General features: G+C 39.2%; 1 protein-coding gene across 3 annotated transcripts in view; it reads right to left on the minus strand.

Annotated features, from left to right (window-relative positions):
* The window catches only part of NCOA2 (nuclear receptor coactivator 2), a 188,808-nt gene that overhangs the window by 110,335 nt on the left and 51,676 nt on the right, over window positions 1-26,797 (minus strand). For all 3 annotated transcript variants that reach the window (XM_064706216.1, XM_064706215.1, XM_064706217.1), the window contains exon 3: window positions 8,971-9,214. The gene's annotated coding sequence lies outside the window, so the exon portion shown is untranslated. The remainder of the gene's footprint in view (window positions 1-8,970; window positions 9,215-26,797) is intronic.

A 26,797-nucleotide genomic window follows, 5' to 3' on the forward strand; every position in this document is an offset into this window, starting at 1 on the left:
CAACTGGAGCAACAGCTTATCAGGAGATAAAAATACTGAAGAAGTGAGGTTGAGAATTCAGGAAACCTGACTCAAAGCCCAAGATGATCCAGTAATACAGAAATGCTATAAAACCACTCAGTGTTTTATGTAAGTTTGTGTATCTCATCTAATTTTCTTACTATGCAAAAAGTGATTTTAGAAAGTTGGCAGCTGAGCATGAATTTATATTACTCTTTATATTACTAGAGCAATTTGGAGAATTTAACACCGGTCTTGGTAATATGGTTAGTTCACTCACATGGGCCCCATTCCTGATAAGGAGAAACAATCTGTCCCCAGCAAAGAGATCATCCATGCCACAGCCAGAAACTTTTCAGGAACCTGATGAGGCTCAGGGGAATTTACAATTACCAGGATTTTATGTAGGTTCACAGAGCAATGACATGAGGGATCTGTGATGCAGAATTTTTTCTTTCTTTTATTTAAGAGCAACAATTCTGCTATACAATTAGAGACCAGGCCAATTGCAGTAACTCCTTACAACCACATGTATTTCCATTTGACTGTACTAGAATGAAGCAATCCAGATTATTTCTATAAATACACATACAAAAAAGTAACAAGTTACTTCTACCATCAGCTGACTGTATCATAGTAAACTAAGTTCTTAAAGATATCACCCAATTTGTATATGATTTTTCTACTGTTTCATTTTCACCTGAACCATTTTAATTAGTACAAGAGCCTAATGATTTCCTGGGTGTGAAAATTCTTATAACAATGAATCTAAAAAAAAGAAAAATTTAAAAAATCTAAATCTTAATTTAGTATTTAAGCTTATGATGATAAAAACATACAACCAAGTGTGGAGACAATTGTTAGAAGCATTTGCTTTGGATAATATGCACAGATTAAAAAGGTACTCAGTGCTCTCATGCAATGGACATGCATATTATCTCAGGATAATAAAAATTTTATAGACTACCACTGCATGACAATGATGAGTACACATACAATTTTATTAATATTATTATTATTATTTCATATATATATACAGGGCTTTCCATCTTCCCATATTCTTTTTGGGTTTAATAGCTACAGTCTCAAATTAATCTTGCAATTCTCCTAAAAGGCAATATAAAACTATAATATCAGAATCCATTCAAATATTATTATTTGACTTCTCAAATGGCAATTAGAAGTTTGAATCTGAATTACTTCATATGCAAATAAGGTGCTTTTTGTATGGCAGAGGAGCTTGGAGTTGATAAGGGCATTTTCAATGAAGTGTTTTAAAGGATGTGGTTTTCTATTAAAAGAGGTCATCTATTACAAGGAGTTGGCAATTCTGTTTCAGTGGTTGGCTGCAGAACCTCCCACCAGCTAATTCTCACAGACTTCACTTCCTAGTCCTTGGGGTAGTCACCAGCCTGGCCAGCCCGCACATGCTGCAAGGAGCCATCCTAGAAATGTTATCAAGAGATTATCATGGAAATAAAGCCAGACCACAAGAGAAGGGAGGCTCCTCCACTTGCTCAGAGGCAGCCCTCTAAAGTGGATTGTGGCAAGCCTCCAGTGCAGTCCACTTGCTGGGCAGCATTTGCTGCAGCGAAGCTGCTCTCCATCTCCTTTGGTAAAAAGCAGAGCAGATGGAAATTTCCTGTAGGCTGGTCTTGGCCCAGAGAGCACTGTTTGGACGATCCTCCACCAGGAATAAGAGCAATCCATTCATTGCAACAAGCTGACTGGCCCTACTGTCTTTTACAAGGCAGCTCGGCCCAATCACTGCAGTCAGTGATAAAGCACAGCGCAATGCGAGCACATTTCATCGCCTGTGCCCGGCCAGGAACTAAGCCATGAGGGAAAATATGGCCATGTCACGCTAAGCAAAGAAACACATGAGTAACTCTGGCAAGCACCTAAGATAAGGCTTTTCTGAATGACTAAAGGTAATGTTATATTGATGTTATGATAAATTATTACCTACGGACACAGAGTAAGCAGACACAGCAGCAGAAGCTGTGCAACCATACTCTTCAGAGTGGCAGCTGAATGCTCTTGCCTTAAAAACACTGGCCTATTCTATAAGAATAAAAAGAAATCCTTTACACAATTAAAAATATTATAAATCTGTTGTGTCCTCAAAGTTTCCAAATTTTAATTACAATGAAAGAAACATTTCAATATATGTAACCACCATGGACTTTTTACAAGACTCAAAGGAGCTCTCTCTTTGGTGTTTCCCTTGTCTGTCCATCACAGCTAAAACACTTTAGAGCTCAAAGCAGAACTCTGTCCTGACTTCTGTTCCCTTTGCAATCACTGTTGTACATATCTTGTTTGCTATGTACGGGCTGCTAAGACTGCCTTTCCAAACTCCATTCAAACATGAGTCAAGGTGCTGGTCACTGATGTAGCTTTTCTGGTTGTTCCAGCTACAACAAAAGGAGTCTGCCAGCTTTTCCTGAAGAAATTATAACACTGGAACAGGATGAAATAGTCCTTTTAAGGCCTTAAGACAAAAGGTGGTCACTATGAATTCATGATATTTTACTATTTATCTGGTAGTTGAAGAGGAAAGCTAGGAAAGGGAAGGGGAATGTTCTGTATTATGTTTAGGACAGAGGAATCATTGTTGAGCTCTGCCTAAAGGTTTCTCACAGGGCTTTGCAAAATGCAGTGCTACCTATCACATGAAGAAAAGGCACACTCAATCACCGTATGCAGCCAGTGTTGCAGCTTCATTTTCTGCAGTGCTTCCCTACAGAAAAGCTCCTGGGTGAGCAAACTTTCCCTGGAAAGGCTCCTCAATGGTCCTCTCCAGCAAGTAGAGTTCATGGGGAATATTCAGTAGGTATTTGCTGTTCAAGTGCATTATATCAGCAGAGACAGAGAGTGTACAGGCCTTGTCTGGATGAAAAGTTGGGGCTCTCTTCAAAGGCTCTCCAAGCAGCCTAAAGCATATTTAAACCAACCCGAGAGTGCACGGGAACAGAAGAGGAACTCTTTCTTATCCTTTTGTACTCATGCTTTCTGTCACACTAAGTGCATGAGTAGAGTCAAAGGCAGGATGGCTGAATTAACTCAGAAAAAAGCTGTCCAAAAAAGCTGAGCAATCAGTCCTCAAAAAATTAATGATAAAAGACTTTGAATAAAGCCAATTTGTAATGGAATGTAAGAAGGGAAGTCCCTAAAGAGAAAAACTGTCTACCAGCTCTGCAGCAGGTTTTGCTGCCCCATGCAGTTTACCATGGCAAGACGCCAACTTGGCAAGACTCGCCCTTCTCCAAGGAGCCTGGCAGAGATCCAGCCACACTCACAGGTCTCATTGCTGCTGCCAAGCTCGAGGGGCAACTGAAGACCCTCTTCTGTGAATCTGCAGATCTGCTTATGACTGGGGATATTTGTGTTTCAAAATGTTCTTAACCAAGTCAAGTTCCCTCTGTGTTTATACAGTGACTGAACAGGCGAAACAGAATACTTAACCCAGCTACAGAAATGAGCCACAGATTGTTAATTATATGGCTATTTGCACTTTGACTGGAAGAGGAAGTAAGCTGGTTATAACTACTTTGGGCTTTACTCCTGCAACTGCATTGAAACCACATTTATGACAGCTGAAACTATGCAATTTATATAAATGTAGGCGCTTCCTGTTTTTGAAACAAGTTGTGGTCTTCTTGCCCTTACCTCACAGTAACGTCACTGGAACCAGAATGTATTACATGTGCTCCGTTTTACTGACTTTATGATCTTATTTTGCTAATTATTTTAAAATGTGTAAATAAAATACATATTTTGGACTACTGCTGCCAAGCATATCTATTCCTAGGACCTGGCTGCGCTCTTTAGGCATTAGGAAACACATGTTTTTCACGTGTGAGACTGAAATGCCCAGCTACCACCAGGGCATGCTCAGTCCCTGGTGACGTGGTCATGGTCACTCAGATGAGGAGGCAGGTGCATTACACTCCCCCAGCAGGCAGGCTGCACTCTGAACTACACATGCAGGCAGACCTAACCTTTTCCATTCAATATGCCGTATTTCAAGTAATTTGTAATAGCAGCAATAGTGAAAACTTTATTATTTTGTACAGTGTAGTGTTCATTCTTCATTGTGGCTAGTATGTGTTCAGTTTTACAGACAGTGAGTATGGGGAGTAACCACAGCCATACTAGCATAAATTGAAGAAAATCACAATTTGACTAGAAGATAATTTTGCAAATATTACTTAAAAACCCTAATAGGCAGGAGCACGTTTCCTGTCCTTTTCTCTCATTTTGCTAATTTATGTGAACTGGAACTCACAAACCAAACTTCTGCAATGAGTACAATTACGTACATCAGCACTCTTGCTTTTCCAGTACAGTCATTTTCCTACAAGATTACAGAAGGAAGACTGATCCTACTGTTCGACCAGAAAGCAAACAGATGTCCAGTAATTCCTGATGATAAAATGTGGCAATTCTTACCAAAAAAACCACACACCCCCCATTTAATTTACAGTGCATTCCTCCAAATTTAGTTCGGAATGTACTATTTGAAAGTCAGGTATCCCTCTAAATCCAAGACATTTACAGTCAAGATCGCCAAAATCCTCAAAAGACAGAAGGGACAGCATTTCTACCACCTTTGTTTTGCTCTCCAAGACCACAACCTCATATTTCAGTCCATTAGATCCCATCCTTTAGGCTTAAGAACTCACCAGCTTCACATTGCTAACAGAGTGAACAATTACAGAACTCTTAGTCTCATGTTACAAGAAGACTAAATACAAGTTCAGTTTAAAAGTCCTTGTGCAAAAACCTTCAACTTGAAGAAACACTAAAGCTAAAATTTTACCTGATTGATTTCTCTCTACTTTAAAAGTAAATACAATACACAGTCAAGCAGGCATTTTTAAAAAACACTTCCCGCGTTGCCTTCTCAACCAAGACATGGTTTTGAAAGCAATTCACAACTGCAAGAGGCGGGTCCTGCCATCCTTCTCTTCCAGGCCATCCTCAGCAGAGACATTTGTCCAACTCTGATGTTAGGAAGTTCAAAGAGGTCAAGAGCCAGCCAAGTGACTCAACCAAAACTGCATCGAGCTGTCCTCTGGTTTGGCTCCCTGAGCCAGCTCAGCCCAGAGCTGTGGCTGCAGTGGCACTGGCACAAAGGAGAGGGGGCAATACCTCAGCACAGAGGCTGCAAACCACACTTCTGGAAGCTGTCAGACCAATGCTAGCTGCCATGATGTCACATTTGCGGCATCTCCACAAAAACTGGCCACGTATTCAGCCCCTAACCTCCAAACAAGAGAGGACACATAAAAATCCAATTCATGATGTCCATCTAGAGCTGCCCAGACTGAAGAGACTCACTGAGCTACAAAGTCTCCACTCATCTTCTGATTTTTTTCTGACTGAAGCCTACTGTTTCTACACAGAAACGCTCAAGTCCAGATCTTCAAAAACTTATTTCCCAAAGTAATGTGAGCATTTCTAATAAGGAGAAGAAAAAAAGGACTTAATGAAGGCAACCCAGATTAGCTAAATGACACATCATAGTGGAACAATTCTGCTGTTAAAGACCATGCAGATGTTATGATGGAGGCAAAGAAAGCCTTTCTTTAGCTACAGCACAGCTGCTGCTAACAACTTCAAAAAGACTTGGCACAGGATTTCAGCCACAAAACTTTCCCCTCACTTCATTTCATGAACGTCATCTGCAGCCTCAGTGAGCTGCACCAAGGACAAAACCAACACATGGGGAGTTTGCAACATCTTATCGGCAGTGGGGCAGCTTTTTGCACCGGCAGCACTCACATGCACATTCAGTAAACTTGTCTGTACATCTCCATTCCTCCTCAGCACAGCAATCCCTCAAAAGCAATGATATCCCACACTGCTGTCCTCCTATTTGTTCTTCCATTATCTTCTAAGTTGAAGAAGACAAACAAACTACTACATAATTAAGAAATATTACAGCTTTAAAACCAGCTGTAATCAACAGATCATTTCCTTTACTTTTTAAGTAACATTAGAAAGTACTATCAACTTTCATACACTAAGCTACTCTAAATAGACACCCTGACCACAAAGCTGAAAATATCATAGCTTACAACTACCCTGAATGCACATAGTTAATGCCAATCTTGTATTTTGCATGTAATATACGTAGCACACAGAAAGTATATATTCACTGTCTAAATTCAAAGTCCAGCTTTCCCCTTCAAATATATCAAAGAATTACAACCAGTTATGGCTGTAATACATAGTACATAGGAAGTAGTACATAGGAAGAACTTGCATTGGTTTTACAGCATTTAACAGTAAAGCACACAGAATTGAACTCCATCTGCATTACATTTGTGATTTTCTTTCAGTGATGACAGCGTTAAGATACATACCTGAGAACTTTAAGATTCATGTATGTATATGACATAAAATTAAAACATTTGTGACACATGGGAACAAAATCTTGGAAAAACTATTTTTAATGTCTCCCTTTTTTCTTCTCTTATTATTCATATGTCACCTTGTTGACTCTAAGACATTCTTAGGCATCTAGCATGTGAAGCCATAAACTGCTTTGTCATCTACAATATTTTTCCCACATCTGGAAATCTACAAAGAATCAGTCCAAATGAGGAAACAGCAATAGGAGCAATTAAAATTCTATTAATATTTAAACTTTGTAAGTAAAACAGACTAGGCAAAAATGGAAATTAGAAATAGAAACAGAAAGAGAAAGGCACTGGAAAAGGATTTTTTTTAAGACCTGCTCAACTGCTTTACTACCAAGAACTTGATACAAAGCTGGAAGTTTACAACTTTAAAGACTATTAGTAATATTGATTAAAAACAGTGAAGAAAACTCATTAAACCAAAGGTAAAGCTTGAAATACTAGAAACATTAACCACATTATTACTGTATTCATAAAAACAAGACATTTTGACATGACCGACTTTAATAATAGTAAAAAAAGTAAAGAATATGGGCACTAACCCCCTGACTCTACTGATCTTATAAAACACCATCTACTTTTCAGAATTAGCAACAGACTCATGAAATTGAACCAATTTGTTCAACAGATGTTTCAGCTGACTCAAGAGAAATTTTACTTTTCTATTGTAGAAACAGAGTGAGCTGAGTAAAATTCCACTCTTATTAGCAGCATTTGAAGTATATTAGCTCATAATTAGCTGCCATTTCCATTCCTTCTTTCTTTGACAGAACAGAAAACATTTTCCACACCGGATTAGACGTGACACTGAAATAAAGTAGGCACATTGATAAAAACAAATCACCCTCCTTGTCTCCCCCCCTCCCGTTTAGTGGGACATGCAGGAATGGCAGAGTTTGTATTTTCCTTGGCGTTCCTGTCCCACATGAGCTGATAATCTCCCTGGTGTGGCTGTGCCAGTGTGCTGCCCTGCAGGCCCACAACACCCCTGCTGTTCCAGCCCCGTGCTTTCCTCCAGCGCTGAGATCCTTTCGTAATGGCTGCTATTGCATCAGTCTAATTGCAACATAACTCTCAATACTCTAGATAAAGGAAATAATTTCATTTTTAACTTCTGCTCATAAAATACAGATTGTTTCCCTGCCACCCCCACTGCCTTTTTCTGTTTATTTTCAAAGATTTAAAGAAAGACTTGCACGCTGCACAGCAGTAGTCAAACAAAAATACCTCATGTTTTCTTAGAAAGCAGCACTTAGAAATATTGCTCAACACCTAAAGCATTAGTGCAGCCTTTCACAGAGCTGTATGCAGTAGATCCCCTGTGAACAGGCTGGAAGGGGAACGTACATTCTTACTCTGTGTATTTAATATAATATTCAGCCATTATAAAACCTTCATAGTTTTTTACTCTCTCTCTTCCCTGCAATGGAGAGAAATAGCTTATCTGGCAAACACACTCACTATGCTTCTAGGCATTGAAAACACACTCTTGGTTAATTCATAAAACCTGATTTAATGGTTTTTTTGCATTCAGGTTAGCTAAGTTGAAACAATATTTAGCTTAATCATGCCTTGGCCAAAAAACTCTCTGTTATCTACTGATTACAACAGCATTGTAGCTAGCTATGGACATCACACTGGGAAAATACAAACCCCATGACTGAGGAAATGCAGATGAAATTCTGACTCCAAGCCATTTTGATAGTGGGCATTACAAGCGCTACTTAGTATCTGATACAATAACCAGGCACAAGAGTCATGTGCCTGCAATGAATGATGAATTTACATGTCATTTTAATTTTATGTACATATATTATCTCAGTTGACAGCTTCAAAAAATGCTGTGCTTCTTGTACCCAAATCATCTTGCACGATACAAAATGTCTACACTGAAATTAATCTGGATGCAAGCACTCATAGGAGGAAATATCAGAACCTAAGTCTCCGAAAACCTAAACTTTGCCTTTGTTTGCTTTTGTGGCATGGTACACGTCGCAGTCATGTCATACCATGTCCACAGCACCTCTGCGCTGCTCAAAAACGTACAAAATTACCACTAATCAAAACAATAATCTGTTTAACTCTTGGCATTTGGAGTATGGTCCTATACCTGATTTACTGCACACTACTCAAACTTTTTTTTGGAAGACAGAACAAGTGATTTCTTTGTGAATTCAATGGTGCAGCTGAGTGTTCCATCAACATAATGGTTAGTCCTACCCTTAACCCTGTTACTCCTAGCCTAGAATAACAGTGTTATTCCCAGCTTTCTAACTAAAGCACTGACAGCTTTAAGGTCAAAATGATTCCCCAGTTCTGAAGACAACTTTGTCTCCAGTTTGGCATAACTCAGACCTGATTTTTTCACAGCACTTGGCATTACGTTGTGCTTTATATAGCACCTCCAAACCTCAGCCCCCACTGCCTCACCCCCAGCCACCAGTGGTCAGTACTTTTCCAAGCAAGATCCCAAGATCTCAAGTCGTCCACAAGACACAGTGAGCAAAGACATAAGAAGAGCCAGGATTGAGCAGCTTACCTAGCATCACCTAGGAAGTCTGCAGCACAGCCAGGAAGGGAGTCCCACTCGCCAGGGCAGCATGCAGCTGCACAGAGCAACAGAATGGCTCCTGCCTTCTGCAATCCCCTGCCTTATCCACCACACACGTCCTGACTTCTGCTGGAAGTGAGGCGGGGTACTCCAGAGAACAGCCTTCTCCAATGCATCAACCAGATTCATTCCCAGAGCAAGTCCATCCTGTGCATGGAACCGAGCAGGAGTCCTGCAGGGAAAAAAACCCAGCACATTAGCATGTGACTTAATACCATTAAATTGAGGGGCTTCCTCACAAGGGGCCAAAAAAAGAGATTTGCAAAGATAAGTTCAGTTTTTACAATCCTTGATTTGGACACTGCCACACTGGAAAAATGTTTGTATTCACCACTTCAAGAAATAAGAAACTGAGACATCAGACATTGTTACACCAGCACCTACAAAAAAAACAGCAGTTGGTTTGAAATCTTCAGATGAACCATGCAGCTTTTGTGGGAAAATAATATCAAACTGGTTGCAAATGTGAAATCATTCTCTGATGGAAATTAGCCATAGGTGATGACTGAAAACATCCTCAAAGACCTTCTAATGAAATCAAAGAGTGTTTACTTAATATTCAAGATCTCTGGACCTTCCAAAACAAACTTCTCTGCCTGCTTTCCTCAAGCCATATCCTCTGGCCCATGCTGATTGAAGCCCTGGTCCTTCTTCATTCCTATCTTCAGCACCCCTGCCAAGTCTCTCCTTACCCTGCTCCCCAAGGATTTTCATCTCTCCCAGCTCCGTCACTTCCAGGCTTGGCTAGCAGTGCCACACTCTCCCTTCTCCCTTCATTTCCTCAATATTAACTCTCACTCTCCCACCACATCTGCCTCCTCTGTTCACAGTCTACAGCATTTTGGGGCCAGGACTGCACCAGGACCACTGACCACGCATGTCAGTGTCCCATGGGTTTGCTTCTGGCTCTCAGGCACCAGGGTACAAACCCAGCTTCCCTCTCCTCTTCCAGGTCACACAGCTCTCACATGCCCATGACACTGTGTGAGAGCTGTCATTTCTTAAAAAAGTTCAAGTTTGTTTCGATCTGAGAATTTTGCGGTGCTGACAAAGGCAAAGCCGTGACTCGCAATCGGCTCTTCTTCCCCAGTGCCCTTCACCAGCGCTTCCCACACTCCAACTCCTAGTTTCTGTTTCAAAGGGAGGGACATGGAGCATTTCCAAAAAAAGACTAGGTTTTTTTTGGTTGTTGTTTAATTTGTTTGTGAGTTTTTAAAAAATCTACAATGAGAAACAACTTTTTCCACACATGCTCACAGAGAGCAAAATTATTTTGGCAGCAAAAAAAAAAAAATTAGGCTGGCAGCAACTGCCTAGCCCCAAAGGCTAACAAAGTAAAGTTATAAAAAACTCCAAGGAACATCCTATACTGGGAAGTACCAGGCAGCCTTCCTTACTGCAATTTCTGGCACTCTCTTTTCAGCTTAACTCATTCAGCTCAAGAATTTTCAGCTTAACTCATTCAGCTCACTCCAACAAGAACTGTGCAAATCTTACCACCTGAGTGGTGAAGCTGAGGAGCAGCAGCTGTGGGTGGACAGTGCTGGGGTGAACCCCATGCCATGCAAGCTGCCTTTGCCTTCACCACCAGTTTTGTTGCATGCCTACAGCAATAGAGCAAACAGCATCATCAGTGCGCGGCACAGCCGGCATTTCTTCAGATGTTTTCATCCTGGAGGTACCAATGACTGCCTGAAAAGCTACAGCTGCTCAAAAAGTACTTCCAGGCCAGGAAGACCTGAAGTAAAATGGGTTAGCTTCAGTCCTGATTAAAGTCCCACACAGCTAATAGAGATAGTTTAAGCAAAACCATTTTACTTTACATTTGCAGTAAATCAGGGGCAGCCCTGTATAAGTTACAAAAGGGAAGGATAACTTCACAAAGTGCTACTGCTTGTGATCACCTGCCCGTGCCTGGAGTGGAAATAGCCTTCTTAAATGAAATATTGGGAAGCTTCTTCTTTTCCTTTTTTCTATTTAGCTATTTAGTTATTTATCTCAGCATGAAAAACAAATGCAGCATGCTGTCAATACACAAAGGAAAGAATACATATAAAACGAAAAGGAAAACCTCTCAAAACAGATAACATTCTTTTAGAGCAAAGTCCAACTTACAGATTTTTATATTGAGCTCATAAGAGCAAACAACAGGGCAGCAATTTCCCAATGGCTCTTGTAAATATTCTGTACAAATAAGGTCCAGAAAAGGAGACCAGGAAAAGAAAAACATTCACATGCTCACAGACAGATGCTAATTATGACATGGATTAAATGCAATATGACATTTATTTTTAAGAGTAACAAGAAATAATTAATTCTAAGGCTTGATTAGCCATTCCTGTGAGATCATATTTAGTCTAGAGACATTTGATGCACCTAATTCTTAACAACTATGGCAAAAGAAATATGGGACCCACATGCACACTCCTCGGACAATTATGTTAATTCTTATGAAAATAAACTGAGAAGCTTCAACCTCAATATTTAAAACAAAATGAGCACTGAAAGCTCACTACCACTTTCCAAAATTACTAATAAATAATTTTATCATATTTTAAATTCAATTTAGCAATGAAACTGGCTATCAAGCATCCATATTAGGTATATGTACTTTTTTTAAAGCCAGAATAATTATCTGATCACTAGTTACAGTTCAGATGAAAAATATAATTAGGTTGAATGAAACTTCAGTACTTCAATGTACAATCATGGAAACTACACAAAACTTCTTGCTTAAAAACAAGAGCAGAATTTCATGCACTATTTCATTTGGCAGAGTGTAACACATTTGCTGTCAGCAAAGGACTTTTTTCAGTGAAGAAAAAGGAAAGTATCTGAATTCATACAGCATTGCCCAAGTGATTAGAAGTATCAGTCACTGCTAGTTGTCTCTCAACTCTAAGCAACTGCAATGGATTTTGTTCCTACAGACCACTATACTGTGTTTCTAAAAACACTTCTGAAACCCAGCAGACCTCCAAAAAGCTATGTGTTTGTTTAACATAAACTAACCTAATTATTTTGTCATCAAAATCAATATTTATGGACTAAAACACTACTTCAAGTAGGAAAGCTTTAATGTAAAACAAATCATAAAACACTGATAATGGATATGCTTGAAAAGGCTCTAGGATTGCACATATTTATATAAGATTTGTGAATGTATAAACACTTGGTTAAATATGTCAGGAAAAAGGTGAGGCTCAGTGCAGTGAACTAAACATCCGAAGACAAAGCTTCTTTAGAACAGTGGATTCCTACAAGGACTTACGACAGCTGGCTGAAGTATATCAAATATCTTCTTTAACAGCAAAGACATCCAAGTCCATAAATTAATTGTTCCTATTTATTCTATTTTTTAAGTAGTTTCCAGCATTTTTTAAATGCAAATTATTCCCTGAAAACTTTCAACAGCTATTTTTATTGCTAATACAATTATCACAAAGGCGCACTACAATGCAAACAAGTGTGCTTGCTATGATCAACAACACTGGCATTATTTGGTGAGGGATTCTGCTGTATATGAATAAAACAAATTCTGTCATAAATTCTGTTAGGGAAGCTGGTCTTTAAATTATCATGAGGAAAATAACTTCCTACAATACTAGAACTTTCAATCATCAGAAATCTCCAAATCATGATGATTCCTTTTTAATCTCAAGAAGTTTCTCAAAGAATTCTATAATCCTACATAACTATAAAATCATATATACTAGCACCAACACAAAAACTACTTCATGTATTGCTCAACATGTATAGTGTAGTTTATTCTTTCGTTTCAATCTGTTCAAATAACATGACACAATGAGTTCAGTATAAAACATTATGGTTCTTATGCAAATTAACAGATTCCCAACATTAAGGTTACTGCTCCACAATAAACAGCACACAGCTGCTCACAGCTTGCCTTCACACTGAAAAGTAGATTAAAATGGAATAATGAACTTCTACCTGTATTCCACTGATTTTACTGACTTGGGGCATATTATTAAAAAAAAAAAGTTAGTTATGAATACTGACAACAGCACCTACAGCTTCCAGCTGCTGTGGCACTGCATCCCTTAGTTTTGCGCCTCACTGTCATATGAAACAAAGCCCTTGCCTTGGTGCTCTGGTTAGAGGAAAAAAGGGTGGAGTTTCCAGCACTGTTTAATTCCATACCACCCACGTCATGGAGGGGACAAGGTTCCAGCAGGAGGAAGCTGAGGCTGGAAGCAGAACGCAGGGAGGGCGTGTGCAGCTCCCAGGGCCAGCTCGGCTGCCCTTGTCCCTCTCTGCCACCAGCAGTCCCTTCCCCGTTCCTCCAAACCGCAGCATTTCTGGCTTGGTGCTGAAAGACAGCACCAGCCAGCCCCAGAAAAAAGAAAATGGAGCCCACTGGAGCCACATGGAGGCCAAGTCACATCCATGGGAGCCACAGTAGCCGCTGGAGCTGTGGTTGGAGCCCAAGATGCAGCCAGAACCACCGAGTGTCTCAGTCCCACGCCCACAGTCAGCCCAAGAGGAAGGGTCCCCTGAGCTGTTTCAAGGCTCTGTCACAGCCCACCAGGTTTAGTCTGTTTTTCCACTGTTTTCCAGCTGGGAGAGAAGTAGGGCCAGGAGCATCCCTGCCACGCTGCCTTTGTTTTCCCATCCACCACATGGCTCAGCATGGGGCCAGTTGCCATCCTGCCTTTGGCTGGGAAACCACACTGGGTTCTGTCTTCAGGAAGTGTTTTGGTTTGTCCAGTGGTAAATCCTCTTTTGTGAGTAAAACACTCACTTTATTACATTCCTTTATTAACATTGCTGTGGTTATTGCAATTTTCCAGTAAATTGTGATTCCATTGTATAATCTCTCCTAGTGTTTCCTCCACTACCAGAAGGGAGGGGAGGAAAGGGGGCAGCTTGAGTGGCTTTAATTTTCCCCTTGTGTTTTGAACTAGCACACTCAGAAACCAAGTCAAGCACAATGAGCACCCACAACACCAGCCCTCCACTGTTAACCCACCATTACAAGCTCAAGGTAATTCAGTCTCAGTCAAATATTCTTCAAAAGTCAAATGACTTTTCCATTCTTTAGAAAATATTGAGGGAAGCACCAGATGCAAAGAGGCAACATGTCACAGCTTTGTTGACATCAGGTCACATCCCCCACAGACTTTCTCTTGGGATCTGCAGCAATTTCCAGCACCTCAAGCACTAATCTGCCTGACTAAAGCTTGGTTATGTCATGAGCACTTCTTTGAGACCACCATTTAAGCTCACCTCACTTCATGTACTCTACAAGAGAATTTGTTTTCCTTAGTCTGTGAACAACAGTGCCAAAACAGCTACAGAGCAAACAGTAAAGAGGTATATAGCAGTATGTAATCCATATGCTGTCTACTAAAATAAATCTACTTATAGTCTGATGCTTTCAAAACAATGCACCTGAGTCTCAGATTTGTGAATTCTAGAAGTCATATACTTAGGTGTGATTTAACTTATTTTATAGTAAATCAGAGTTATAAAAGCAAAATTAAGTACCAGCACAGATATAAGGATATCTTGCATAGAAAGTTAACAAAAAGCCCTTAGAATAAATGCATATACACCTGTAGTATTCTCTGGCCACTGAGGTGGCTCTTAGGATATATCTCAAAGTGAAGATGACTCTTGGCACACATTTGGCTTTGGTACTGTACCAAAGCAAACCTTGCAAAGTTATCTCCCTCTTATTTCTAGCTTGCAGCAGAAACACACTGTGACCCTTTATTTTTGTGAGCAAACCCCCATTTCTGCTACAGGGCTTTATAACTATTAGAATGCTCTGCTTTAGTTTGCACCAAGGTAATTTTCAGAAATTCAAAACCACATTACATAATTTTTACATTTGCCAGAGACACAAGAAAATTATCCACAGAAAAAGAGCAGAGAATAAAAAATAGGAGAACTGAGAAATATCATTGCTTCTAAACACATAAAAATCCATATTATGCATAGGTTCCTTAAAAAATAATGAACACTAAACTCTGTTAACCTCTATTATACTGTTTATGCCTAATTTGTGAAATTCTTTGAATAAAATGTCTTTTTTTACAATACCTTGTTATGCCAACAGTGTGCTTAGCTCCAGAAACTGTAGGTTCTAAGCTTCAAATCCATGATGAGAAGGAGCAGAGAATATTCTCTTACAGATGCTGTGTGTGAAATGTGAGTGCGGTGCCTCACTGCTTGACAGCTCTGATTTAATACATTGATTTCTCCTCTACTGTCTGGACTACATTTGTAAAACTTAATAATCTCCTTTTTGGTGTATCTTTGGAACCCACAAATCACTCCTCTCATGGAAACCACCCCAAACACCATCACATTATTCTGGCAAGAAATGCTCAAAGTGTGCTGTCACACCAGAGTACTGAGCCAACCTAACAGTTCACTATTAAAAAGTTCCCTGCATTCATCCTATGCTGCTCGGTTTATCCTGCCATGCCAAACTGTCTCAGTCACTTGTTGATACTTCTCCCTTTGCACAGACACATTAACTCTTGCTAGCCCAAAGACTAGGAATCAGGCATGTTCACTGCCAGCTAAGTACATTTGATTAAGCTATACCAGCCCTCTGAAATCTGATGACTGTTGTCAGCTCCTGTCTCTTTCCAACTGAGGTTGAAGAATCTCTGAATACTCCAAACAGCAGTTTCCAAGCTGTAATGCATGGCTGATAGCCTCAGTAACTGCTCTGTAATTAATCTGGCAAAACTATACCATACACCAGCATCATAAATGCCTGAATTTCACTAAGTGAGAGCAGTAGCGAGTAAGAAAATTTAGTTAGGAGAAAACATCCTCAAAAACTTAGCACTTAGGGAAGCACTTAGCAACAAAGCTGGCCTGTCCCAGGTCCCCGTACAAGAACTGAAGAAAGCCCCCAGTACATCAACCTGCCCCACTCGGTTTCAGTGGCACTTCTCTCACCTTCAGCCAGTGTGGTGGATACACTTCAAACTCCACAGTGCAGCAGTTACAGAAGTTTGTGTAAGTTTTTCAGCAAAGAGGGAAGAAAAATCAACACTAACCTCAGTGTTTTGGTTCAAATTGCGCTGCCTGATTTTGTTTTTTATTTCTTGCCAAGCACAGGTTTTTTTCCCCCTTTAAGCCAAGTCACCACCAAGTCACTATGAAACCCATGGAGACAGCTTCTCTCTCACAATCTGGTTTTAATGTGAAATGGTTTTAATACTTACCTCCAGTGACAGTTACAACATAGAAAGAGAGAATTATTATATATTAATCCTACGCATTCCCAAGTCACAAAAGAACATAGAGCATTTAAATACACATTTCAAATGAGAGAAATCTACTTAATTTACTAAGAATAATGCTATGCATATACATTTATATAGATTACATTATATTTAAAAATATAAAGTTGAACATTATATAAAAATAAAACAAAAACAAAACAAAATTGAACATTATCTATAAAAATATAAAACAAACACAACATATATATTTAATTTCTAATGTCTAAAAAAGCTGTCTCAAAAGTGCTACTTAACTCTTCTAAAAATCAAGTCAGTTCCAGTGTTATGACTAAATTTGGTGACTCATCTTTGGTTCCAGGATTTTTTTGCAGATAGCCCCAAAAATAAAAAAAAACTGCTGCTGTTTCTGCTCAACACAATTGGAGTTAAGTTGCATCTCTCTCTCAACAAAGAGAATATTTTATTCGTTTCAAGTGTTCATTAAGTGCAAGTGGGATCAAGTGAAAAAGCTGCTATACCTACAGCTCAGGGCAACTGCAGTCCCCAGCTTTCACCAAGTAATGTTCCCATGCAAGGTAGGGTGCAAAGAAATTCTGACTACACATAAATTAAAGGAGGTAAAGAGAGCTTCACACTTTGCTGCAAGGATCAGTCACGCTCACTGCACCTATTCAGAGCACCCTGAACACCCCCATGCCACCTTTCTGTCATCCTCTATTTCACAGACTATTGACCCACCTTATCCACTCCTTCAGTCGCATGAGCACCACTCCTCCCTTCAGCCCCTTTTGGGGAAGCTAAGGGCCATTAACATGCCTGCTACCTGACTGGTTTCTAACCAGGCAGGCCAGTTTTACTGCTACCTTAATGACTGCAAATGAGACAACTGCATTTTCCAGTTTTCTGAGTAGCCACTCCAGCAGGGGACATGTGGAAATGCTGGTGCACACGCCTGTCCACGGCCCTGCAGCCTCCCAGCTCTTGCATCACATTGGTGGCTGACACCCCTGCACATGCACAGGGCAGCTGAGCATGCAAACCAACCACCTTTAGATGCAAATGATTTTTTTTTTCTTTAAAAAGTGGCCAGCTGGCATGCCTAACTCTATTTCTCCTCTTGCATGACAGCAGGACAGATTCCCATTTCTATCAACAGGCTGCAAAAGGTTTTGTAAACCATCTTTGGGTAACACCAGGGCTTCCTGCATCACATTTCTTCTAGTTCCTCTTTCACCTCACTTCCCATACCCCTCAAATCCTCATTCCCATCTCTCTTCCTCCTGGGCATGGCACAGGTCTAGCAGAGAGCCAGCTCTGGGAGCTGCACCAGGAGGATAGGCAGAGGCAGTTTGGGATATTACACTGGAAGGTGTTAATGGCCACCATCAAATGGTTCTTTCATCTCCAGGCAATTCCAGAGCTGGGCCTGCTAACCAGATGCAAGGGGCTCCCTCTTCCCCTCATGTCTTCCTTCTGCATCCCAGACAAACAGAAGTGCCATCAACTTGAGTCCAAGGCTCTATAAACCAATTAGAGGTTTATTTTGATCTTAGAAAGAAGAAAAGGACTGTTTTGCCTTTATAGATGTCAGACGGAGTTTGAAAACCAACAGTGCAACTCTGAAAGAGACTCTTGTAACAACTCCTGTCTGCTTAAGAGGTGGATGAAAATCTCCAATTTGATTGCTGAAATTTAACAACATTTGAAATCCTCAGAAGTTCTTACCACAATATGTATAAAAAAGAATTTTTAAAAGCTTCAAAAACTAGATGAAAAGCATGTAAGATTGGTTAGGTGCTTTCTACTAATTAGTACTGCTTTTATTATACAGGGCAAGAAAATGACAATTTTTTTCCTAAACTGGCAGTGAACAGCCAATTCAATAAGCTGCGTTTTTGTTTTCTGTGACAGGGCAGTGGAAAAATCTCTTTCATTTATTAGGTCTGCAGAGACCAAAACTGGCTGGGTGTCAAACCTGCTTTATAAAAGCCCAGATCCATTCAGCCATGTGTAGATTCCATAATTCTTTATGACCTGTTCTCAGTATCAGCTTCACAAAAGATGAAACTTTCGTGTCTTCCAGCGAGTGTTAGTGCAACCCTTTATAAAAGGAAGCAAAACCTGAACTGACAGTTCAACACAGAAAGGAAAAAAGCCCACCCTAATGGCACTGCCAAATTAAATTAGTTTTAGATTTTTTTTTCCAGATGAGCTTTGCATAAAGACATAAAATGAGGTCCCCTATAATGGTGGATAAGCAAGCTGCATAAATATGTAAATTTTAATAGCTCATTGCTCCATGCCCTACTGCATGCACCTATGCTTAAGTGACAGTTTCATCACCTCACTAGTGATTGCAGAGTATCCAGAATTTGTCATGGGGACAGACAGGGCAAGGCCTAAAGCTGAAAGGTCTGATGGCAAACTGAGATAGTGAAACAAACTTTTTTTTTAGGAGGATGGGGCTTTCAAGACAGAAGAAAAGTAGGAGGATGGAACGACTGACTGGCCTTTAACTACAAGAATAGCTGGATGGCTTTGATAAACTGAATAAAACGTGCTGCCCTGTTAAAAACTACCTCTCACATCAAATCAGGTGCAGACTCTATTATATCCAGGGAAAAATATTAAATTTCAATTATCAGTAAACACACCCAGTATCACATTCTTACATTTTTTACAGCAGAAGCCTATGAATAAAGCACTCATAACACTTTACAATCTCACACTGTGAAACTGAAATAACTAATTAATAATTTTATTCAAGTGAAATATTCTTGGCTGTGCTAAGATTCCTCTGTATCTGTCTACACTGACAGCATTTGCTTCAATTGTCCCATTGTTTCGGCAATGCATTTTTTTATCTATTGCATTCTTTAAGGTAAAAAGAACTACAAGCTAACTCACAAATGTTTCCCACATTATTAAGTACTGTAAATAATCATTTTACCATTAAACCAAGGAATTCTTGTGAAACATGCAATATGCTTCACATATGCTAGAAGCCTAGTGTCTCATTCCATACCCAGTTTGTAATCTTGCATCTGACACATATGTAAACATTAGTAGTCTTAACAACACCTTTCCATGCAACCTACATGTATTTATCAACACAGATAAAGATGCACACATGCACATGATTTTCTTCAAAGTTAAATAAAATCTGCAGGGTCTTTAGGTCACCGGAAAATACGTGTGATTTTTATCACCACCACATAAACAGCCTGCTTTAATAGTCCTCTCTTCAGTATGCAGCCTGCAGATCACAGCAGCACAGAGACTCTGAACTTCAGTTTCGCTTTCACAAGAGCACAGGGAATGTTACACAGCACCATTTCTCAAACAGGGAAGGGAATCTGTGCTCCTCACACACAGGTTTGCCACAATTCAAACTTCTGCCATAATCTGCTGGTTTTAGGGTAAGGAGTGAAAATTTTAGAAGTAAACAAACACAGCATTCATGAATACAACATGGAAACAATTTAGAACTGTTTTAGGAATAGGATGCTCTAATCTGGCTCATTTAACATTTTGGAAATCTGCTGCAAAACATTAAAACTCTAACCTCATTTTTGCTCCTCGTTTGAAGCAGAACAGCTTTGTGATGCCTCTAAAAATAGGGAGGGAGCAGTGGGGGATGGGAAGGGGACTGAATAAGAGGATAAGTGGGAGAACTGATACACCATACTGGCAGTAATTTTAAAAAGACTAGGGACCAGTATTCTTAATACTATGGCTTTCCTAACAAAGTCAAGCACTTTCTCAATTACCAAATAAAAAAAGGTCATCCTGTACTTTTTATTTTGTACATGCACACGCGAAGGAAAAAAGGAAAAGTTTTGTTTCATCTATTACCAAAACCATCATTCTGCAGTCAACACTTTTAATGAAATACAGGCCAAAGGATTAGTCAGAACAGATCCATGGAAAACAAAGGAAATCTGTATGAAAATACAGATAACTAAACTACATAACTAAACCCAAAAGAGAATCCTGCTTAATTACCTCCAAATATTGTCCTACAAGGGTCCCTGCAAGGGCTTCCACTCACCCCAGCTCCACAGCAATTAGCACCAACTTTAGCAGCCACTGCCCTGAAGATGAGAAAGTATACTAACATCATCATTTAAGTCCTGAATTAAGTATCAAATGTGTCAGCAATATAATCCATGTGTGTTAGAAGTCTTAAGAAAATTCTTTTTTTCAGAAAAGGAGCAGTCAGGGATCTGGCAGGAAAGGCTATGGGTGATGGTACAGGGAAGGCAGTTGCTGCTGAGCTGTTGACCAGCTGGAAACACAAAGTATTTCAAAGCTACAGGGTCACAAACAAGATAATAAAGCAAACTAACTGTGTCTGTCACAGGAAAACTTATGATGAACCAGAGGATGGGCACAAGCATGGAGCATCACCAACACAGCACTGCAGGCCTGGCCTGGAGAGACAGAAGCAGCACAACCCAGCACTTTCCATGGCTTAACATTAGGCCCATCTCAGCTGGGGCTTTATGTGAGTAAACATGACTCCAGGAGTTTTTTTCAGAGAGTTATTTTTAAATACCTGACCATATGAGCTTCCTTGGAATAGGAAAAAAGGGGAGGCAAAACTAAACAGTCATTACACATATATTTAAATATAACATTAAAAAAACCACAAAATATTTAAACTTACTAGAAATGTTCACTTTCATTTTAATTTTAAAGTTGGCAGTGGACCTGGACCAAAAAAAAGGCTATATTCTAACTGAGATGAAGCAGTGTGGATTTTCCAAAACCAGTCTTTAAAACATATAAGAGGGAGGGAAAAATCCTCCCAAACTTGCCCAGAATCTCTCACTTAAAAAGTGGCAATTTGGGTTTGAGCTCTTACTCAGAGATGTGCTAAAATCACTCAGAGCTAGAAGAGCTGAAGTAGGAAAGGAAATAGAAGTAAGTGCACAACAGGAGAATGTGGCTGTACAGAGCTCAGTTAACAACACCCAGATCAACACATTAGGTCAGGAGGTTTGACACACAGTTTTCCCAAGAAGCATTTGCACTAATGCCAAAAAAGTCTTTATCTACTTCTCTTTTAAAATATGAACATAAACACATCTGGATCTATGTAAATCATCTCCAGAGATGTAGTAGGATGCCCATAGTCACAAGCAATAAGCATTATCAAGAGAAAAGGCTGAGACCAAGCAAGAAAACAATTACATCTAATGGCATATTTGAAATATGAAATATGAAATATTGATTCTGTTTGACTGCTGGAAATCTAAAACCAGGATTTTTCCAGCAGTACTTGTTAATATATTTAGAATCAAATTCTGTAACAATACCTAAAAATACAAAGCAAAAAACTGCTTGAAAACATGCTTTCAGTACACAGAGAGAAGTATCTATCAATCAGCCTCAAATCAACTGTCCCCTTCTGTTTACTTGGGATACTTTTACCTGGCACTAGCAATAATGCATGCAAAAATTTGCATAGTTCTGCCACAGTTGTGGTTAATTATCCATTGCTGAAGTTCTCAGCAAAATTATTTGTCAAACAAAATGTCATTACAATGAAACTGCAGAATTTGACAATGGAACAGTAACATTTAAATATTAAAATTACATTACCTTATCTCCATATATAACAGTAATTAACAGCCACTGAAAGAATGGGACCTTTTCCTGGCATGCACATTACCTTTCAAGATTACTTAATTGCTTAATCCCTAACATTTCCTTAGTTTTCTAAGCTTGGACTTTTATACAATTACAAGAAACTGATTTTTATTTCAAGGAAAGTACACTCACCCCACATCTCAGAGTGGAAAACACAGACAGCTAAGCCTTTTCTCAAGTAATAAACTCCCCCCCCAAAAAAATCCCTCAAGCCCACTCCCTCTTCCCCTGACCCCACCAACAGAGGAAAAATACCAGAAACAGCCAACCCCAGGTGATAGTGGGTAATACTTATGGGGTTACTAATTTTAATATTTGGATAGTCAATGTCTTTTCATTCACTGTGTGTACGTCTGCATTTCTGGAACAACAAAGCTTCTCTTCACACGGCAAAGCACCATCGGCTGCAGACTAGTTTCCTTTCTGCTACATACACCCCAAACACTTGAGATGATCTGATAACTTACTTCTGGTTTTGCACAATTACTGCAGCTAATGCAGTTTGTGGTTGTTTATTAGAGAGAGAAGGAAGAGCTACAGCAGCTTTAAACCAAAAACCCTGTGATGCTGCATGAATCTTTCCTACACTGGCCATTTTAAATGTCCATTTCATTACAAAACACGAATTTCTTTCAATGAGCTTCTAGAGTTCCTCTCAAAGTACACAACTTTAAAAAATACTAAAAAAAAAAGAAAAACAAATCCCCAGAAAGACCATGAGCACTCACACCACATGTACCACTAATCATCCACACAGACAGAATAAACCTCTCTATTACATACACATTTGAGTACCAGAAAATTGTGCACTTACTTATATTTGTAATATCCCTACACATCCCAGAACCCTTCATTCTAACCAGTGTTTGGGTTAATGGTTGGAGTCAATCCTCTTTGAGATCTTTCTCAACCTAAATGACTCCTATGATCTACGGTAATGCTTTTTGGGTTCCCTCACCTCAAAGAGCTGATGAAAGGCTAAAGGCAATGAACTGAAAGGGGAATGAAATAAGATATGAAATATTTACAAGAGAAGATTTGGAGTTCCAACCATAAATTAGCTTTCTTCAAATTTTATTCCTTGGTATTTATAACCAGTTACAAGATAGTTAATTTGGCATGAGTGCAGCTGAGTATCTGCAGGAGACCAAAGCCATTAAAACCATCTGCAGACACGAAATGGAAGTAAGTGATCCTAGGGCTACTTCTTTCTGCTATTACCTTTGGATATTGAAGAGGCAGTGCTGCTTTTTCACCCATATAAACCTTCTCAATGTTGAACAGAGTTAAGTTACAAAACTGAAAGAGGAAAAAGCACCAAAAAACCCCTCACAAAATCACTTCACCCCATCAAAACCAGGTTTCACGTGACAATAAGGGTTCTGATCTTGCTCACTTTGTTTCCACGCTAGGGTACCCCAAAAACCCCCACACAACTACAGCACAGGAGTAGAAAATCAAGCTCTTGAGTTAGGACCTAACTGAGCTTGCCTGAGGAAATCAGTTTCCTCACATGGATGAATTATAATGCATCTAACCACACAAATTCCAACTGTGCTGCCCTCTGCACTCCACCACAGTATTCCTGCATTCAATATTTTGCCTTACTTCCATTGCCCATTGCATGACTGCACGCACCACTTGGTGCAGCACTCAGAAATGCTCAGTGTCCAGTATTATTTTCATAACGGAACTTTCTATGAAGTTCACAAGTAAGCTGACCTGCTTCACTCACAGCATCATTTGTGTTCAGGATCAGCATTTAGGATCAGCTTTCAACATGAGCAACAGGCAGCATCTAAAGGGAGGTGATTATTATGGAAACTTAGGCCTTTCTTTTCCACAGTACTTAGGAAATACATTCATTTAAATATTCAAACCACGTAATCTCCTGACTCAAAGTACAGCTTCTCCTTGAGAAGACTGAGCACTCAGCATTTTTGCAAATCAGACTGAAGCTGAGCACATGCAATCAAGATGAATACTCGGTGCCGACCTCCAAAAAAAGCTGAACGACATGCGAGCGTCACATGGGGTGCTGGTGGCAGAGCCCAGCACACAATTCTGTTCTTTACAGCTGCCTCGGTCAGAAGATTATTTTTTTTTGACTGCAATCCTTGCCCAATTCAGCTGTAGGCAGACAACTACCACAAAAACCTGGTGAAGATGGAAACTGAAAATCAGATTTTATATTCATATTGAGATCAGTCAGCATATCCAACAGTTTGGTTTTAAATATCACCTTCTCCAACTTTTGCCCGTTTTATCAGCTTTAGAGGCCACAATTGTTTATTCATTAAATTTTATTTTCTATATATGCACATTTCTACATATTTATATATCTCATATAAAAAAACAGGTTTCTGTGTTTTATATATCTATAAAAGACTACAGCCAAAATGTTATTGAAATACTAATCAATCAGACTTTGGGATGGGGGCATAAGGGAGCCAATTCTACAATTTAAACAAATTGAATGTGAAAGAATGAAGTACTAATTTTGGAGAAAAAAGGTCATTTGATGAAAAATTTCTCAATTAAATGTGAAATACATTAAAAATATACTGCTAATGCAACTCTGCTTTTTTGGCATCATATTTGTTGCTGAACTGCTCATTCATGAACTACTAGCATGAGCTTGAATACAAATGCAATATTTAAATTACACAGCCCCAATTCAAGACGTAGTGAAATAAAAAAAAACTATTAAACTATTCCAAAAAGCCAGGTGTTGATCATGCTGGAGAACTCACATGATAGCATCTGACACCTTTCCTTTTGGGTTCCCTTCGAAGGACACTCACACTATTTATGTGTGTAGTGAGCAAACACCTGATCCCATTACAGAGAAGAGATTAACAAACCAGAAGATCTGTTGTGATCTATTGCTCTCTCTCTGTAGGTATTTCACTGAGCAGAATGACTGGAAGAAACATGAGCAAAAAGTGATAGTACGTTTATTTTTTTTTAAACTAGAATTACAGAGTTTGTTTGAGGAGAAGAAAGTCCTGATTCCTACTCCTTCACCCCCAGTCTGTTTCTATTTTGGTTTTCTGGGGGCTTTTTTGGTAGTTCTGGATCAAAATAACAAACAAAGACTACTTTTCAAAATTCATAAGGGAACACTGTACTGCCCTTGCAGCTACTGCTGGGGAGGAGGGACTGGACAGCAACCTTCACTTCATCACCTGAAGTATCCCTGAGCTTTCTTTCTGGAACATATTGTATCTTAACATGTAACATGAAAGTTACTTAACATTCCTCTCCCCCAAAAAATCAGATATGATCTTGTCAAATAAACCGTATTGGTTAGTTTTAATTATACTGCTGTGTTTTAACTCCTGGTTAATCAAGACCTTGGTCAGCCTTTACAAGATTTTATCTAAGACTGGAGTTACTTATAGTAACATCCTGCCCAAAACAATATTAAACTTCTTTTCAGTATATCTAAATTTTCCACATGTGTCAAGTTTAGGTGTGAGTGTGGGGCTGCTCAATAAAAAAGAAAAATCTACACTACTAGTCCAGATAACTCTGCAGATAAGCCCATGAAGTTATGGATAGAAGTTGACAAACTAACCCAGTATACTACTTTGCTGTTTCATATCCTGCTGAGCCAGAACAGGAAAGGCAAGTGTTTCACCATCAGCTCAAGAGCTCAAAACATGTATTAATTTTTTTTAAAACAAAAATACAAGAGAAATAGACTTTTTATTTTCTGTGTCGTTAATTGCAAAACTACAGTTTTCTCCTTGGGTTGCTTTGCTTTCTCTTTTGTTTCTACTATCACAAGCTTCTGATTTAGATCTGGCTTCTCCCCCCATCCTGCCTTGCTTTGATTTGTTTCCTATCATTCCCAAGTGCCTTAATTCTCTCCATAATATTCATAGTTTTCAATCAATTTTAATCTGCAGTGTTGGTGTTGTATTGAGACATTTTTAAGTTTTTTTTTTTTTTCCAAATCACATGGCTTATCATTTGTGTATTTCACACTTTTTGTAGTGTAAAATACAAATACACACAATTTATGTGCATCTAGCTTTAGAGAGGTACTTTTTGTCCACCCCTAACTAGTCCAGAGTTGATCATGTCTTGAAACTTGCAGCTTTTTTTTTTTTTGTTGTGTGCTCAATCATCCTTTTTATTTCAAACAATGAGATAAAATGCCTTTTTTTCTCAAAGCACAACACCTTCCATAAGGACATTGCCATTTCCATATTTATGCCCAAAGTAATGGTACTACCAGAGGGAAACTTAGTATGTATTCCTCAGTTTATAATCTCCCATGGCATCCTCCTTTTCTCCCCTTCTTCATCTCTTGGGAGGGTCAACCACTCTCATCTAGAGTGTGACTTTAGCATATCCTCACCTTGCACTCTGTTAGAAACATTTAGAATCATCTCCCACAGGGTTGTCTTGAAAAATCCCAACTAATTAATGACATCATTTCTAACAAAGTCAGATTCCCTCAATAGTCTGTTTCAGTTTTCCTATCATAAATCTGCATGTGAAGTGGGAAATGTAATTGCTCACTCTCCTAACAAAAGTGAAGGCTTTTCTAAAAAACCTAATCAGTGAATACATTTTTTTCTTTGCTATATATTTATAACCTTGATCAGATGTCAATATGCTGTAAACAGCAGTCTAAAAAGTCCACAATGATTTCCCAAGAGACTCCTTCACTTGATTCTTGCCTCACTTTCATCTAGTTGCCTTTTGGGGAAGTAAGTTCACTTCATTCACCACCATCTTCATTTCACTGGAGTGGAAAGTGAACTGAATGGAACCAGAAAGATTCCAACCACAAAGAAAAAGAAATATAATTCAAATGAGAAGCAGAAGGTGGCAGAAACTATGGACTACAAGTGTTT

Source organism: Zonotrichia leucophrys, chromosome 2 (genome assembly GCF_028769735.1).
Source record: "Zonotrichia leucophrys gambelii isolate GWCS_2022_RI chromosome 2, RI_Zleu_2.0, whole genome shotgun sequence".
Lineage (NCBI taxonomy): Eukaryota > Metazoa > Chordata > Aves > Passeriformes > Passerellidae > Zonotrichia > Zonotrichia leucophrys.